Source organism: Stigmatopora argus, chromosome 1 (assembly GCF_051989625.1).
Source record: "Stigmatopora argus isolate UIUO_Sarg chromosome 1, RoL_Sarg_1.0, whole genome shotgun sequence".
NCBI lineage: Eukaryota > Metazoa > Chordata > Actinopteri > Syngnathiformes > Syngnathidae > Stigmatopora > Stigmatopora argus.
Window position 1 is genome coordinate 26,382,012 of NC_135387.1, and position 19,530 is coordinate 26,401,541.

Below are 19,530 nucleotides of genomic sequence, written 5' to 3' on the forward strand. Positions count from 1 at the left end.
TATGTACATACATACATACACATAGATGTACATGCATGCATACGGTAGGTCTTAACACTCAGCCATTTGTTTTGTTAAAGAGCCTTACAGCTGATGGGAGGAAGGATCTGCGGAAGCGCTCTTTCCTGCAATCAGGATGCCACACTCTATTGCTAAAAGAGATTCGGAGGGACTCCTCCACAGACTCATGCAGGGGGTGGGAGGTGGTGTCCATGATGGACATCATCCTGGTCAGCATCCTCCGCTCTCCCACTTCCTCCACAGAGTCCAAAGGACAGCCCAGAACAGAGCTGGCCCTCCTGACCAGCTTATTCAGCCTGTTCCTGTCCCTCTCCGTGCTCCCGCATCCCCAACAGAGCACTGCATAAAACACTGTAGATGCCACCACAGTGCCGTAAAAAGTCCTCAGCAGTGTCATGCACACTCCAAAGGATCGTAGCACTCAAACGTCTTTTTTTTTTTTTCTCTTTCAATTGGTGCCTATACCTGTGAATATACATGAACACTTAAGTTTATGTGAATCTCAGCCAAAATTCAAACGTGATCCTTATTGTAGTCCTAATCATCACACTTTAGATGATTCTTAATAGTATGCGCATTAGCAGATCTTTTTATGAATCTGGAATAATGTGAAATATCTTCAAAGGGTCTGCTTTCCAATTCCAATGTAGTCTAGCAGCCGTGGTAGAAATCCTATGTGTCTCATTAGGCCTTTTTATTGGGTCACTTCCTTTGTGCAGTTAACAAAGTCCATTTTAAAGTCATGAATAGAAAATGAAAATGGGCGTCTATTGTGGCAAAAGGTGTTTTTACTACTAGGAAATAGCTTGGATTTATTCGCTCACAATAGGAAGGATTGAAGTATGCATAAATAACTTTTTTTTAACTCTTTATAGAGCACTCATTGAATTAATTTGCTCTCGATGTCCAATCCAATGCCCAAAAACTAGCAGAAACTGACAAACAAACAAGAAGCATCCCGTAAAGTCCCTCAAAATCAAATCCGATGGTTTCCATGCGGAGTAATGTTTTCGTCATACTTTATTTATGTGAGAAATAAAGCATCTTATCCGCAGTTGGGCAGCGTCTAGTTAGCATGCAGTGCTCATTTCGCGATGGAATGTGCAGCGTCTATAATTACGTGATAGAATGTGTGTGATTGTCTCTGGCCTGGTGATTTACAAAATATGCTTGTCCACCCCTGAGGAGTGCTTGGAGCTTGAGCTAATCAATAATTCCAACTACTGCAGTCATTTGGATAAAAGCCAATTCTGCCCTTTCAGTTTGCAGGCTAAATCCTGTCTTTAGCTCATGATATAGAGGTCAATGCCTTTGGGTTGTTAGTCCCTGCTTGACATTTTGTTCAAAGGAAAGACAATGTGTGAAAATGAATAGAAATAGGATTGGAATATAGGACTGTTTCCTTGCAACCACTCTTAAAGGCTGAGCATTATTAAACTCGGATTAAATAATAGAATCGTGACCAAGAGTATGAAAAAAAAGATAAATGATCAAGACTCAAACAGATCCATAAATATGTAACGTGTACAATCATTTATGTAACGGTTTGCCTCTGCATAGTTGAAACTCGAAGAGGCTGTCATGTTCTGCTGGTGGCCTACTTGTTTTTTTCCAATAGAGATGAGAGGTGGGGGGTATCTAGTGGGTGGTCTCCTTTGCTTCACAATATAACAGTACTGAGTTAGATTAACAACTTTTCATTGGCAACACGTCATTTTTTTTTCACTTTGTCAAAGCAGTTATGATGTTTTAATCAAAATAACAAAATTCCTACCTGTTTCACTTATTTTAATTTATTTGATCTGTTTCGAATAGAAATATTAGTTAGTTTTAGTGTTTTTTTGGTTTATTTTACAAAAAAAAACTGGTTGTGGCTATGTCCAATCAATTGAATTCAGTAAATATCCCTTGAGATGATTGTGAGACTCAAGGCATATGACACTAATACTCCTTTTTCACCCCTTTTCAAAGTGATCATAAATATATAATATGGATCCATTTTTTTCCCACATTATTTGTAAGAGTTTCATATTGAGGTTGTCGAGTTCAGCATAACCAGTCATGATGTATTTTTAATGTTAAACTGGTTTTAAATATTTCAGTAGGAGCAGAGAATGAGATCAACTTGGTTGCAAACCTGTTCAAATCTGTCTGACTGTCCTCTTATTTTGCTCATTATGAAAGATAGTTTCTCTTAAAATTGCACTGAGATGCAGTTTTGTTTTTGCCTTGATACCTAGTATGATATTTTTTTTATACAATCTTAAACTAGAGCAATGCGTTTGAATTAGGCTCCACAGGATATAGTGAAATTCGTCAAATAATTGAAAGCCAATTGCATTTGGGCCAACACAAATTTTTCATGATTTGGCTCTTTTTGTTTTGTTTTTATTTATAATTCACTGATAATTTTTTAAAAGTTGTTTTCTTGTGCTTGTTTAATTTCTAATAGAAAAGTGGAATTGAGCACATTGGCAGAATTGGACCAGCCGCTAAGTAGCCTAGCCTGTTTTCAAAGGTTTTATCGAAGAATGCTTTGACCAATTGACATGTGGCCAATGAATAAGATTGTTTTTGGGCTAAACTGCAGTAAAATATGCCGATGTTAGATGCTTATGTAAATGACCTAATTCAAGAATGATCATACAGTGGTACCTCGACATACGAACTTAGTCCGTTCCGGGACTGAGATCGTATGTCGAGCTTTCCGTAACTCGAGCGAACGTTTCCCATTGAAATGAATTGAAAACAAATTAATTTGTTCCAACCCTCTGAAAAAACGCCAAAAACATGATATTGGATTGGAAAAAAAATGTTTTATTTCTTCTAATTTGCCATCTATTAGCAAAGTAACACATAACTAGTGGTTTAATAGTAAAATAATGTGTTTAATAGAAGTAAAATTAGCCGCATTTTACGGAGGGTAGAGACAGCAACATACACGGAGGCGGGGGGTGTTCGCGGGGACTTTATCCACGGCAACAACGCACCCATAAACGAACAAACAAATGTAAATTAACTTGGATTAATATATATACAGACACACTCAAACATATTTTTAATGTAACTTTACACAAAACTGAATTCTAATTTTGTTTTAATTCTTTTTACCTTCGTTCTGGGCGGGATAGCTGTTTGCCACGCCTCCACCCTCACGTTCACTATCGATGGGCTGTTTGCTGTTGTATTCCCTTCAAAATATTCCGAAAATGATGCACACAAATGTCCTCACAATAGGATAACGCACGACCACTTGCCAACGAGAAGTAATCTTGAATGAGCGATCGCGGGAGCTAACAGGCTAAGGAAGGAATAACAGCCTACCCACGTATTGATTGTGGGTAATGAAGTTTTATTCTGAGAAAGGGTGCCATTGGCTATCGGTGTTGTGTGCACGAGTATACTTCATTACCGAGAAAGCCCTCTTTTTGCCCGCGCATGCGCGTTGTCCGTTTTCTGGTCCATGTGTAGGCAAAAGAAACCGGTCAGTGCTCGTAGATATCTGTTATACCCGAAAGAGATGTGGCAAGGCAGTGCCATGGCCACCTGGCTTGGTTGCATCTCGAAATTTTGATCGTATCTAGGGCGAATTATCCGATCGAAATTTTCATCGTATCTCGAGCATGTCGTAGGTAAAGCTGATCGTAGGTCGAGGTACCACTGTATTTATTTTTGTTACCTTCTTAAACAGTGTTTCGATTCTATCAATAAGAATTACGTAAAACTCTAAGTACAAGTTCATATTCCGTGCATGACTAGTAGCTGTAGTTGACAATGGCATGTCATTATTTATGAATCATTATGTGCTGAATTTCTTCGTAAAGTCACACGCTTGTCAAATCCCAATCCGCCAGGTAACCTATACGAACACATTGGATTAAACCAGCGAAACCAGCGAATGGGGGACTGAATCATTCCTTGAAAGCGGCAGAAAGGAAAGACAATCCAATCTAAAATCCATGAAGACTTGGACACCAGGCAAGGTTTATCCAGCAAATGAACATGCAAACCAAATGAGAAACTGAATAAACAACGATAATACGGAACGTATTGTTCACAGGTGAGGCATCTGAATGCATATTTCATGGCAGAATTAAATTGGAAGGAAATGCTTTGTTCAAGGCCGTTTAAGATGTAGCAAACATGTACTCGCAATTCTCAAGGGATAAAGGGCATAATAGTATGGAGGGCAGGATTATGACATTCCATTTGCTCTGAGTTGTAGCAAACAATGAAAGCGTCGGTGGAAATCTCTCCTTTGTTTGTATGATAGATGGTTGCCTTTGCAAAGGGCGTTGCGTAAAGTATGACACAATTGATTCCATCCGGCAAATGTATACAGCAAGCCGACTTATACATGACAAAGCAAAATGAATAATGAATTCAGATTTGGGTGCGTTTATTTTTTCATTTGCATGATCAACCTATAACATTTTTGCAGGTTATGTCATTTTAAATTTTGAAAGAGAATTCTGGCATTTTTTCTTTTAGCATTTTAGAGTTATTCCTCTCAAAATTATGCATCTGGTAGTTCCCATTGTTTTGGGTAATTCTTGTTGTTACAAACAGAATTGATGATAATTTTGAGCCAATTTGACACAATTGTAACGTAGCAATAAGAGAATAGATTGCGAGCAGAATACAAAAATCTGCATCTTAATCTGTGTGAAATCATCATCAGTTTGACATTTTTTGTTTATCTTGGAAAAGACAAATTCCGATCTAATTTCATAAATCAGTTTTTTTAGATAGATTTACAACCAAAATATATTCAACTATCATTTTCAAGTCACTTGCTTTAGTATTTCATAACACTTTTAAATCAGGTTTAAAACCATTACTCTTTTAACAGCCCATTCATAATTTCCCCATTGTTCAAATATCCATTTATTGTTTTTATTACAATTTAAGTTTTCTTGTTTTTATTCTTAAGAGTCTTACTGACTTAATGTGACGTATGTATTATATTGGTGTTTTATTTCCATTTCTTAATTTTGTTTTGCTGGTTTGCATGGTGATTGAGTACAGTGGTACCTCGACCTACGAGCAGCTCTATCTACGAGATGCTCGAGATACGATGAAAATGTTGATCAAATAATTCGCCCTAGATAAGAGAAAAATTTCGAGACGCGAGAAAGCCAGGTGGCCATGACATGAGAGGCTGTTTATCATTGTAGCGCACGGTCTTTTTTGCCGCATCTCTTTCATGTATAACAGATATCTACGAGCACGGAACGATTTATTCAGACGAGTTTCCGCTACACATGGACCAGAAAACGCACAACGCGCATGAGCGGGCAAAAAGAGGGCTTTCTGGGTAATGAAGTATACTTGTGCACACAACACCCATTGGCAATGGCACCCTTTCTCAGAATAAAACTTCATTACCCAATATCAATATGTGGGTAAGCTCAGCTATTGCATTTCCTGTTATTCCTTCCTTAGCCTGTTAGCTCCCGTTAGCTCCCGCGATCGCTCATTCAAGACTACTTCTCGTTGGCAAGTGGTCGTGCATTATCCTATTGTGAGGACATTTGTGTGCATCATTTTCGGGATATTTTGAAGGGAATACAACAGCAAACAGCCCATCGATAGCAAACATGAGGGTGGAGGCGTGGCAAACCGCTAACCCGCCCAGAACGAAGGTAAAAAAATAAAACAAAATTAGAATTCAGTTTTGTGTAAAATTACATTAAACGTATGTTTGAGTGTGTCTGTATATATTAATCCAAGTTCAGTTAAATTTGTTTGTTCCGTTACAAGTGCGTTATCGTGGAAAGAAGATGTTGGTGTTTTTTCAGAGGATTGGAATGAATTAATTTGTTCTTGGTTCATTTCAATGTTCGCTCAAGTTACGAGAAGCTTGACATACGAGCTCAGTCCCGGAACTGATTAAGATCGTATGTCGAGGTACCACTGTAGTTGGTATGTCAGCCTCACAGCTCTGAGGTCAAGAGTTCGAACCCAGGCTGGTCCTCACTATGTGGAGTTTGCATGTTCTCCCCGGGCTTGCGTGGGTTTTCTCTGGGTACTCCAATTTCCTCCCTCATCCCCAAAGCTTGCCTACTAGGCTAAAAAAGCACTCCATGCTTTTTTTCAACTCTCCAAAAATACTCATTTTAATTTCAATGTATTAAATGTGCCGTAACATAACCAGAAAAAAAATCAGCCTAAAAAAACAGTAATCCATCCAATTATTTGCTACAGGCTACACTAAGTGACTTGTGCGCCACACATCTTGCGACCCATGCTGAATTAATGGACCTACAACATGCATCATACTGCTTTTATTGATTTTTAAACGACACAAAGAGTAAGCATCTCCCATGTATGTGCTGAAATGCTATCATGCCAGCTATTAGAGCCACAGCGGGATCACAACCTCTCCTACAAAGTGTGCTTTCAGCACGGACTCCACTCATCCCGGACCTTTTCCGCTCAGTCACGCGGCTCCCACCGGCTCCACAATGGCCGCACAAGCATTTGATGTCTGCATTGATTTGCAGACTTCAAATAATGAGCCCGTGAAAACAATTCAGCGCAAGCAACTCTGCTAAAAATCTTTTTCAGCTCCAGTCGCTGTTGATGCTGTCAATATATTTTAGTCAAAACGGTTATTGGGACACCGAAAAAATTCATTATTCAGGGATGGGTGGTTTTCTTCCCACATTTTTGTTCGATTGTGTTTTTAAGAGGAAATTAAGGCATTGATTCCATCTCAGCAGTTTTCCAAATAATTTCTAAGACAGGAAGGGTTAAGGGTTAGAGCAAAAACTCTAAAGCAGGGGTGTCAGACTCTGGTTGGTTCGCGGGCCGCGTTAACGTCAACTCGATTTCATGTGGGCCGGACCATTTTAGATATAATATTTAGTTTTTTTTATAAATTGATTAAAAGAGCTGGATTAAAAGCCCTGAATATTCATTTTTTATAGATCTAAAACCATGTTTATTTTAGCTTTTTTATATATTTTTAGATTTAAAAAATGATTTTTGAAATAAAAACATAGAAAATATGGATAAAAAAATAGCAATTATTGATTTAAAAGGCGGAAAATTAGGTAATTTTATATACATCTATACTCTTCATTTTAATTTGATCCTAAAACAGAAAGTCGGCACTCATGATTTACTTTCCCGGGCCACACAAAATGATGCGGCGGGCCAGATTTGGCCCCTGGGCCGCCACTTTGACACATGTGCTCTAAAGCTTCTACGGCATTTACAAAATGCTTCATGACTTCAAACCTTCAAAGTTAGAATAGCATCTTTGTCACAAAGTAGCAGGTTGAACCAGAGTTTAATAGCGTATTCACAACAAGAAAGCCCATTATTCTTTTTCTTTAGTATGAACCCAAATAAATTTGCTGCAGTTACTTTTCCACATTGTGTTGAAAAAAGACCACAGCACATTTGAGAAATAGGCTCATGTTAAAGAATATCTGCATCAAATCAACAAAATTGCCGGTATGATTTCCAAACTTAATTCCCATACAAAGTCAGCTTGTCCACTTGAACCATTGGTTCCCGTACTTACATTTCAATCTCAGTGCAAGCTGCACTGCAATTGCTTTGAAAGACACAGCATAGCATTTTATATTCCTCATTTACAATTTGAAGAGGAAATTACAATCATCATGGGCAGCTCACCCTACCTGCTACCTTGGGGCCATCCTAAAATGAAAATACTGATATTCAGCTTAAGTATACCTTCATTCAAGCAATAACATTTTAGGAACTGTTTTTGAATGAATATTTTTGATAGTCCTGCTGGCCTAAAGCAGGGGCATCAAACTCAGTTTTCTTCGCAAATTTACATCTCCAATCCATTTTTAATGGAGGGGCAAATGCAATGTCAGTCAGAACAAGATCGGAGGGGTGTAAAACACCCGGCCCGGGGGCCAAAAGTGGCCCACAGTGTATTTAAGCTCCCAGTATTTATAAATTCCTCACAGTTCTATTGTCAACGTGCACTCTAGACTTGCACCAGCTTTTAAGTAAGTGACCAAGTCTGTCCAGTGACCCAAAAGGTTTTATGTTGACCTTATTCAACCCAGGTTACCTTCCAGAGCCATCAGTTTTGTTTTATTTTCATAGCTTTTAGCAGGGAAAGTACGCTAATGAATATGAAAACATTACTATTTTTTTAAACCGCTGGGATACAACACCAGAATTTCCCCTCTAGGGATCAATAAAGGCCATTATTGTACCCATCCGAAGTATATTAGTTGAGACAGCCAGTTTTGAAGGAATGTCACCACTAGTTATATTACGTGTGTCCTAACTCTGCACGATGTAAATCCACTGGTTATTCCTGGAGTGATACAACACCTGACTTTTACCTTTTTCAATGGCAAGCCTTTTGCCCCGAAAGCTTCATTACTTCACCAAAACAGGAAATGAGACACTGCGCCCCCCCCCCCCTGCCGCCACCCCATTATTTGACCCTCTTCTTGATTATGAGATTAGCTTGCACAGCTAGTTAGTGACGCATTGTTCAAACATGTCAGATCTCATTTCCCAGGCACCTCGCCTGCTATGATATTTTTGAGGCAGATGAAAACATGGCCTTTGCAGTACAATCACTGGGGTGCGCACGTTTCACACCATTTCATCATGTTGTCCACTTACATTACCGCACTGTTCAATAGATGACACATTCTATTGAGGTTTTCAGAACATTGAAGTTGTGGTATTACATGACATTGCATGGACTGTGACGGCATGTAGAAGAAGCAACGTTGTCTAACAAGTTCCCCCATAGATCAAACGGATAATAAAGCCATTTCAATTACGCGTAGGTCACGGGCACACTTCAGGGTCGGAAATTTCAACAATGAATATCCTGCTATGAAATTAAAGTCCCACTGTCCATTTTTTCGCACTAATTAAATGATAACATCTTGACGAACAGTATTCAAAAATAAATAATCGAGAATCACATAGAAGGGGGGTGACGACCCTACAATGGTTGCCTGGGATAGGCTGTAGCACCCCCGCAACTCGTGAGGATAAATGGCTTAGGTCAAGGGTGTCAAACTCAAGTTGGTTCGCGGGCCGCCGTAACGTCAACTCCATTTCACGTGGGCCAGACCATTTTAGATATAAAATTGAGATATAGTATAGATATATTTTAAATCAGATTAAAATACATGGATCAAAAGGTACACGGTCGATTGGTCGCCGATCTTTTGGTCGCCGGTCTTTTGGTCGCCCGGAAGGTAAGTGATAATTACCATTTTAAATCGTTGCTCAAATTCCCTAAATACGAACTGCGAATTACTATTTAGTCATACTTAATGCCCTAGTAATTATTAGGCTAAAGAAAAGCTCCAAATGTCCCGGACTTTTATTGTTTTTTGTTGGAGAACTTGTTAAGACCCTGACTGACGTAGATTCTTAAAGGGACAACTCACGTACATACAAACTCGTCTACACTCACACGTCGGCTCAGTGAAACTGCTCATGGCCATTGTTGGCTTTTATTGATGCGTAGACCGTGTTGTTTTACCTTGTTTTGTCGCCGGTCTTTTGGTCGCCGGTCTTTTGGTCGCCGGTCTTTTGGTCGCCGGTCTTTTGATCGCCGGTCTTTTGGTCGCCGGTCTTTTGGTCGCCCGTTGTTGCGGTCCGGGCGACCAAAAGACCGGCGACCAAAAGACCGGCGACCAATCGACCGCACACGGATCAAAAGCCCTAAATATTCAGTTTTTTTAATAGATATAAAACAATGTTTATTTGAGCTTTTTTTCTTAGTAAGGGAAAACGTCTTTTAATCGTTTTTCATTTCAAAAGAAAACAATATTTTTTATCATGTTTAATATTAAAATGGGAAACAGAAAACATTATATATTTATTTTTTAGATTTTACAAAATTCTATTCGAACTAAAAACAAAAAAAATGGATTACAAAATTGAAATTATTGATTTAAAAAGGGGAAAATTAGGAAATATAATATAACAGAAAGCCGGCATTCATGATATACTTTCTCGGGCCACATAAAATGATGTGGTGGGCCAGATTTGGCCCCCGGGCCGCCACTTTGACACCTGTGGCTTAGGTAATGAATGAAGAAATGAATGTACGTTCATGTTTTCATTTTTTTCGTTTAAGCACCGGGAAATGTTTAATAAGTACAAAGTAGTAACTGCATCGAGTAAAAGCCAACCAAGGGAACCCAATACATAACACTAAAAAAAAGTAATAACCACGTGAATAACTGTGGAAAAGGTCACCTTTTATTTAAATGGTAAACCTAGAACACTAATTCTTTTCAGCCTCTGAAAGAATGTCCTTCATAAATCAAATGTTTCCAAGTTATGAAGTCTTTGTCAATGCGACACTTGCATGCATGCACTCTTTTCTGCACTCTACGCTAGAGCTCCTAATAATCCTTGATAGATGAAAAAGATTGAAAGAGGAAAGCCAGTGATAAAGGATAAAAGTAAAATAAAGCTAGAATTATTGCCAGTTCATCAAAATGGATAGACTTTAGATTTATGCATTGGATTTTTTTTTTAATTCATAACATTCAACTCTGTAAAAAGAGTTTCAATATACAGGCAATCCTTACGATTTGACAGGTATGAGCGTTGTAAATACCTGGGTCCATAGACCGTATTTTCCGCACTATAAGGTGAATCGGATTATAAGGCGCACCTTCAATCAATGGCCTATCTTAAAATTTGTTTCAAATATAAGGCAGATAATAAGATGCAGTAGTAGTACTGTATTTTGCCGTTTAATATACCCGGGTATATTAAATGATTTTTGCTTTTTTGAGCCTCCCGTTTGTGCGCCATTTAATATACCCCTGCCGTTTAATATTGGCAGGGTAATATGCCGGGTATATTAAACGGCAACTCGGCTTTTTAGGCAAGATTTGTATGGTGTTCATGGGGGCATAATTATAGATACAGTGGTACCTCGACATACGATCTTAATCCGTTCCGGGACTGAGATCGTATGTTGAGCTTTTCGTAACACGAGCGAACGCTTCCCATTGAAATGAATTAAAAACAAATTAATTTGTTCCAACCCTCTGAAAAAACACCAAAAACAGGATATTGGATTGGAAAAAAAAAATTATTTCCATGACAACGCACTCATCAATGGAACAAACAAATTTAAATTAATTTAGATTAATATATACAGACACACTCAAACATACGATACAATTCTAATTTTGTTTTAATCTTTTTTTTACCCTCGTTCTGGCTGGGTTAGTTGTTTGCCACGCGTTCGCTATCGATGGGCTGTTTGCTGTTGTATTTCCTTCAAAATATTCCGATAATGATGCACACAGATGTCCTCACAATAGGATAACACATGACCACTTACCAACGAGAAGTAGTCTTGAATTAGTGATTGCTCCACCAACGGGAGCTAACATCCTAAGGGGGGAAACAGGAAATGCAACCTCCTACCCACGTATTGATTGTGGGTTTTGAAGTTTTATTTTAAGAAAGGGTGCCATTGGCTATCGGTGTTGTGTGCACGAGTATACTTCATTACCCAGAAAGCCCTCTTTTTGCCCGCGCAAGCACGTTGTGCATTTCCTGGTCCATGTGTAGGCGAAAGAAACCGTTCAGTGCTCGTAGATATGTTATACACGAAAGAGATGCGACCAAAAAATACAGTGCGCTACAATGATAAACAGCCTCTCATGTCATGGCCACCTGGCTTGGTCGCATCTCGAAATTTTGATCGTATCGCGTGTGAATTATCCGATCGAAATTTTCGTCGTACCACGAGCTGATTGTAGGTCGAGGTACCACTGCACTTAAGTTCATTAAAATTCCAAGTCAGACTTTATTCAGCAGTAAGTAGTTTTAGTCTGCAAAATGTTGATGCACCCCGTCACTGCATAAAGAGTGTGTAGTGGATCGTACCTTCCCGTTTGTGCGCCATTTAATATACCCCTGTCGTTTAATATATCCCTGCCGTTTAATATACCCGGGTATATTAAATGGGGGGTATATTAAACAGCAAAAGACGGTAGTGGTAGTAGTAGTAGGGAATTGTGTTTTACATCCACTAGATAAAGCTATAGTAGTAGTGGTTAGGAGTTGCTCCATGTGTCAACTCGATGGAGCTGTGCTAAAGGGAATTTCATCCAATGATTAACCAATGTCGATCCATGTATAAGGGACACTTCTGGGAAAATTGTAGTCTTTTAGTGTGGAAAATACGGTAATATTTGTCATTGCTTATCGGGGCCCACATCATGCCCATAGACGTGACCTCACAGCGGGACATTCTTCACAGAAATGCCGTGTGACCCCAGTGTCAGCCAATTGCTCGAGCGCCACGCTAACGAATCACTGGGTAAACATGGCTTGTGCTGAACTTTCCGTCTCCAGGTCTGCTTAATACATGGCAATCCAGTGACAAACCACTCTGCTCCCATTAACCTCTGTCTGCAAACACAGCTGTAAGCAGTGGCAGGAGCAGATCAGGCCTGCTTTGCATTCTTCACCCCGGCTGCTTGACGCTGGGCTTGAGGTAGATTGAGAATGATGAATGTTAATTGACGATACAGTTTGTCCCGGACTGCATAACGAGCTTGTCCCTCAAGCTTTGCACGGTACAGCAAATCGAGTTTGGCTTCTGCTCCTTGTTGGGTATTCAAGTGTGCATCTCTACACGCCATTAAACATGCTCTCCAAAAGGCAGAAATCATCTCCGCGCTGTTGTGATGTTGGTTACTTCGTGTGTCATAAATTCTCATAACTTAAAAAAGAAAAAAGCAGCACATTTTTACAAGAAAGTGGGATGTGTACACTTAAAGGCAATCGCTTTGTAGGATGGGATATTTACGCTAAAAGACAAGATCACTGGTTTATAAAAATCTGTAAATTAGCCGCTCTAAATGGTATAGTAAAGTAGGGTAAAAATATATATTTAGTTAGTTATTATATTAAAAAGATGGAGGTTGTAATTTATGAGATCGGTTTTCATTCATTTTGTAGCTTATATTTATGTTACGTGAAATGTTGGTCGTTCGGTTTGACGGGCGACAGATGAACGCAAAACTACGTTTGTCGTAAGATTAGGAGATAAAAGTAACATTAGTAGGAAAAGGCGGAAATTTTTCGGGGAATGTGGACTTCAACTAGGCGGCATACAGATTGGTCTCAACAAAACTTGGCTGATCTTAAAATTAACATGATTTTGGAACATTTTTTTGTGTCCATTATTTTTTTCAGCTATCTGGTAATTGTACCAGGACTACTCATTGACTGTGAGTGTCAAATCCTGTATTGTTTTGTTTTATGACTCGTTATGTGGCTAGCTATTAAAATAGAATAGATTCCCATTGCACAATAAAATGATTTAGCACCATGGTTGGCAATCACTACTCTGCAGAAATGGATGCTAAAAACATCCACTCAAAATGCAACTTTAATCAAATTTATCATGAAATGCGGAATTGTCTCCATCTAGATTCCGGGAATATCTGAGTTGGGTGTCTGTTTTCTACGAGCCATCTGGTTGCCACATTTCAAAGAGTTGTGTTATAGGACATGATTGCAATGATTTATTTTCTGAATGATCACAATCAGGGGGTGTCAGATAAGAATGGTTGCATTGGAGTGGTCAGATTTATTTATTTATTTTTTCTTCGGAGAGCATCATCTTGGGCAATATGATAAGTGGTGCTCTATGTTTGTGACAGCTCTTGAATCATGATTGGATTATTCTTTCCGCAAATTATAGGTTATGTCGTGCAGCGCCACCGTTGAGCAGTCTTTGTCCTCGACATAGCCAATTGCATCTAATACCATATGGATAGTTTTGTTTTACTGCTGTGTAGTTGTTCAACCTCACGAGGGTGCTGGAGATAAATACTGTCAGTAGCCAGCCAACCGCAATGCAATTTTTGTTGGCACTCAATGGGATGCTTCTTGTTCGTTCGACGGTTCCTGCTGATTTTTGGGGGGGAATTTCCATGTCACTTTCTGTTGTTGGATTGGGAGATTTTAAGGTTTCTTGTTACCGCGTTGGCTGCCATTGTAATGCAATTTTTGGCCTAAAAAGTTAACTTACTTGCCGCCAGTGATGGCGCTCAATGGGATGCTTCTTGTTTATTCGATGGTTCCTGCTGATTTTTGGGGGGGAATTTCCATGTCACTTTCTATTGTTGGATTGGGAGATTTTAAGGTTTCTTATTACCTCATTGGCTGCCATTGTAATGTAATTTTTGGCCTAAAAAGTTAACTTACTTGCCGCCAGTGATGGCGCTCAATGGGATGCTTCTTGTTCGTTCGTTCGTTCGGTTCCTGCTGATTTTTGGGGGGGAATTTCCATGTCACTTTCTGTTGTTGGATTGGGAGGTTTTAAGGTTTCTTATTACCTCATTGGCTGCCATTGTAATGCAATTTTTGGCCTAAAAAGTTAACTTACTTGCCGCCAGTGATGGCGCTCAACGGGATGCTTCTTGTTCGTTCGACGGTCCCTGCTGATTTCTTTTTTTTGTCATGTCACTTTCTGGTGGATTGGGAGATTTTAAGGTTTCCTATCACCTCATTGGCTGCCATTGAAGGTGCTGCTTTGAATGAATGTGACTGTGGATTGGAAATTGAGGAAAGTGTAGTAGTGCACGCACTTAATGACATAACTCATAAACAGCTGGTTTTGCGGGGCCTTTTTGGGAAAAAATGAAAACATTTAAATGTGTCGCTACAGTATGAGTGTGTTACAAAGTGCCTGTCAGGTAGAACACCCCCGCGGGCCGGATCAGACCCCTTAGCGAGCCAGTTCCGGCCCGCGGACCGCATGTTTGACACTGCTGATTTAGAGTCTTCCATCGTCTTAGCAAGCATGTTATGAAACCCGGAATACCCGAAGAGGACATGGAAACTCTGCAAGACTTGAACCCTTGTTGACAGAATGTGAGGTGGACGTGCTAAACACTTGTTCACCGTGTTTGTGGAAACTCTCGAACAAGGAAGGATGCAAATGTATTGAGAAAAAGGAGTCTGATCCACATGTTTATTGATTTTTCTGTCATAAAAGAAAATAATATTCGGGGATGGAGTCGTCAAAATGAGCATCATTAACCTTGCAATAATAATGAGCTTTGCTAGCCTGAGAAGACTGTTGCACATTTGAAAAATGCGGGTGACAACATTATGTTGTGAGGTTGCTTTTCTTCACGAGGTATGGTGCACTTGAGAAAATAAATGGCATCATGGGGAAAGAGCATTATGTGGAAATAGTGAGGCAACATCTTAACACAAATTCAACCTTGGGCATCCATTGAGAAGACAAATAGACAATTACCCAAAGCGTACTGTCAACCCGGATAATGTTAACACATTGATCGTGATAGAGGAACGACGATAGCTCTGATTTTTTTTTTTTTTTACATGTATCATGTCAAAACGATTGCCGCCGTCTCCAAGTCAAAATGGATTGAATGCTTCATCCTCTAAAGATGTGTTGAGTTATAGTATAAAGACATTTTTAACTCTAAATCTGTTTAAATTTTCACACACTACCCAGACCCTCTAGGTTTTCTAGTTACACATTTTCTTTATGGCTTTTAGAGTCTATTTTTACTCACCAGAATGTAATGTTCATAGGTAATTCAATTTATGCTCAAGGGCACTGAGAGGAGCAAAAATTGAAGTCATTTATGCCATTGTTCTGCCGTTAACTAAAGCAGATTTGAACAAATTTGATGCACTGAGACATGGATTATAATTACCTCACTTGAGCCACTCTCTGAAGTAATTAAGTTTTTTTCTAAAACATTGACAAAGTTGCTGTTTTCTCATGAGCTTCAATAAAGAAATGCATTAATACTCTCACTAAAGTGAGAAAACAAACCAATGTACATGGACTGATGCAGAATACCCATTTTGATGCACGATTGATCTTTTTTTTAGTTTTTTGGACATTTATATAGATCAGGTGACTGTAGCTTTTTGTAGCATTAGTGTTAGAAACCCGTATTTTGTGGTGTTTTTTTTAAACGATTTTGCGAAATATCGCTATTACATTGCACGATTCTCATATTCATTCAAAATCTTTACACGTGTTTTGTTGGAATAAAAAAACAATAGGTTGCTGCACTTCCATGTGCATCCACTAGTAAGCAGCAGTCAGCCGCTATGCTCTGACATCAAGTAACTGTACTTAAATAAACGAGGGCTCAAGTCCCTTATCAAACTTTACTGCATGCATTTATTCATGAGTGGTCGCTGTGAACTATATAAGATGTTTGTTTTTTTAATAATTAGAAACATGCATTTAAGAAGATCTGGACTAAACTTGGCTTGCACTAAATGGCCTCTGCACTAAAACCTGTGAAATGATGGTATGAAGGCCAAATATTGTTTAAACATAAAAACAATGTCTTAACTTTAGTGCCGAATAAAAAGTGATCTTCAACTTATCGCAATAATCGACTTAAAGTGGAGGATCGGAATCGAATCATGACCTGTAAATCCTAAAATGAATCGTTTCAACTAGGTATGAAGCAATACACACCCCTAATATACAGCCATACCTCTACTTACGAATGACTCTAGGTACAAAAGTTTCAGGTTACGATTTTTTTTTATATGCAAATGAGTGACTCGATATACGAAAAAGATCCAAGTTACGAAATCCCTCAAAAAGTAAATGCATTTTCCTTATCTGTTATTTCTGTTTCCTCACATTTTTCATTTAAAATTGGGAAACTTTGACCAATTTTAAAGGGTTTAGTTTGTAGCTGTGTGAGGACCGTGGAACGAATTAAATAATTTACATATGAAGTACACCTCTACTTACAAAATTTTCAAGTTACGAAAAAAGTTCTGGAACCAATTAATTTCGTAAGTAGTGGTAACACTGTACCGGTGTGTGTTTGTGTTTGAAATGGTGCATTGAACACAGCTCAATCTGTGCAGGCTTTTCTTCAATTCAAAATTAGCCCTTTTATTTTCAGCACGAAGCCCCCCCTATGACACGTGCTAACTCCTCATCAGCAGGGTGCCCAAAAGTTAGGACCCTGTAATAATCACGCATTCTCTGTGAAAACTTTCAATTACTTGCCTCCATCTAATTGTGCCCTGTTGAAGGATTTCTTTTCTTCCTGTGATGAGATAAATCCAAGCAGCCCGCGGAATAGGAATGTGGCTGTGCTTTTGTTCTGTCATTTTTAATGCGAGACTCCCCCGAGAGCGACACGGCGTCCTCTTTGTGGCGGGCATAGCGAGCGCTAACCCTGTCCCGACTTCAAAGGCTTGGTAAAAATTATTTGGGAAAAAGTCAGTGAAGGGATATACCTACACACAGTCTCGGTTAAGCAGCTTTTTTTGGCCTTGTTTCCCAACATTTATTTATTTTCACTTCAAGGGACTCATCCGAGCATGGCAGCAAGAATTGTAATTAAATTTAATCCTGTGTCCATACCACTGGGGAGGTGGATACTTTAATCTAACTAAAGGGTTCTTTTATTTTCAAGCAACTCTCATGCTAAACCCCCTGGAGCGCTTTGCACAACACCCTGCTGTGATGATGACCACCATCCAGGCTGAAACAAGTAGTCGTTTAATCTTTGATGTGATTTACTTCAATATATTTGCAGGATCATGTTCTCAAGGGATGCGTTCATTGTCTTGCTTAATATCCCGTTCAAGGAGAGTAGTCACTGGATTTGGGCATCTATCTCTTCAAAAGTGGGCCTTAGCTTACCTTCGTCACTACTAACGTGGGCTACAGTGTATGCGTTGTGGTAGTTGGTAAACGAAGAAATTCAACAACACCTTGAGGCTGAGTGTCCCCTGCCTCCTGCCCATAGTTGGTTGGGATGGGCTCCAGCACCCCCCCCTCGACCCTTGTGAGGATAAGCGGTATGCAAAACAAATGGATGAACAATATATCTATGCTTGACCTGACCTAGTTAGTGAATACCATGGTCCGTAAAGTTTTACAACAAATAATGTTCAATCAAGTCCTACAAATCTAACTTGCTGTAGAGAAGTTAACATTCAACAAGTCCCTCCCTAATAATATGAAATATTACAAACAATCTAAATAGACAGTACCCACCAAAGAAGTTTATTACTACTATAGTTATACATGAAATGCATTCTCCCCTGCACTTCATAGTTGTGTTATTCAATGCCGCATCGGTACTCAATGCTAGCTAGCCTTTGGTGCTAAATTCAAATACTGTGTTTTCTCGCATATAAGCCATATTTGTAACCCAAAAAATGATGACTGAATCAAGGGTACAGCTTATGTGCACACATTTGACTTGACATGTACGGAACTGCAAGGTGACAAAGACGAAACACCATAACGCAAGACAATGTGGGCGATACGGTCATTTATTTCAAAAATAGAGAAAAGATAAACAGATAAAACGCTAAACAAAATTTATTTCGGCATTTGAAATTCAGGAAAAAAATTAACTATCATGAATAAAACATGAAAAAAACTCACTTGCGCCTGCCATGGCTCACTCTGGGTGCCACCACCTTAACTTTTACGTGCTCTGACTGGCTAGATGCGAATAACTTTGAAACTTGTGTTCGTAGTGTTTAACATGTCAGCAGACCCAATAGTTGTTAAGGTTGATCGAAGGTCTTGCAGTCGATCATTAAAATATCGGCTTTGATACCTGCGTAATGTGTATCTCATGCTATTATTGCATCCAGAGACTCGGGCACACTTCCTGGTTGTACTGCTCACGTGACTTCCTTTTTTAATATGTCTACATGCGGGCAACACCATTTCGGATTGTGCAATCCAGCAGAGGATCCTTTCGATTTATAAAGTATCTCAGAAATACCACATGCGATTATTTTTCTCAAGATTCTCCCTTCAAAGTAGCACATTTGTACTCCCTATTAAAAATGAATCAGAGGTCGTCTTATACGAGAGAACTCGTAAAATTCGAAGTCAATTTTAATGATACGGCTTATACTCAGAGGCGGTCCATATGCGAGAACATATGGTAACTCATTCCAATTTGTCAAATTTCACTGTTTAAGACAACAGAGAGGACTTTGAAAGCCTTGGTTTACAATGGGTGTCATCGTCTGTAGGTATTTTGAAATGTAATACGACTCTGCCGTTAAAATCAATATAGCGTTTTCTTTGCTGAAAACCCAAAGTTAGCATAGCGTTACCGTGCACCTGGGAACATCTTCTGTGCGTCAGCCTTTATGTTCGCCCGTGAATCCCTTATATTGTCTCCAGAGCATAATCAAGAGAGCCTTCTGGGCATTTGGAAGTGATTTATTAGTCCTCGCAAAATTCGTAGACAAGCTAGCTGCGCTATACGTGATGCAATGTTTTGATACCACTAAACAAGATCAAGGTCGTCTTTTGGTGGTGCAGCTAGACTACAGGATTCCATCTAAGATTTTCTCTAAATAGTTGTCGAGTAATGGGAAATCAATACTAGTGTGGGGTGATGATTAAATATTCTGTCTTTGACTAATGGCATACTGACACGTGCTTCTCATGTTCTCACAGAAATTAACTCCTGGCACAATTTGAGCATTAAAACA

At 39.2% G+C, this 19,530-nt stretch overlaps 1 protein-coding gene across 3 annotated transcripts in view; it reads left to right on the forward strand.

Annotated features, from left to right (window-relative positions):
* The window catches only part of LOC144076242 (uncharacterized), a 137,081-nt gene that overhangs the window by 19,411 nt on the left and 98,140 nt on the right, over positions 1 to 19,530 (forward strand). The window contains exon 4 of one of the 3 annotated variants that reach the window (XR_013300772.1): positions 3,876 to 4,184. The exons of the other annotated variants lie outside the window; for them this stretch is intronic. The gene's annotated coding sequence lies outside the window, so the exon portion shown is untranslated. Of the gene's footprint in view, positions 1 to 3,875; positions 4,185 to 19,530 lie in introns of those variants that run through there. 3 annotated transcript variants of the gene reach the window in all.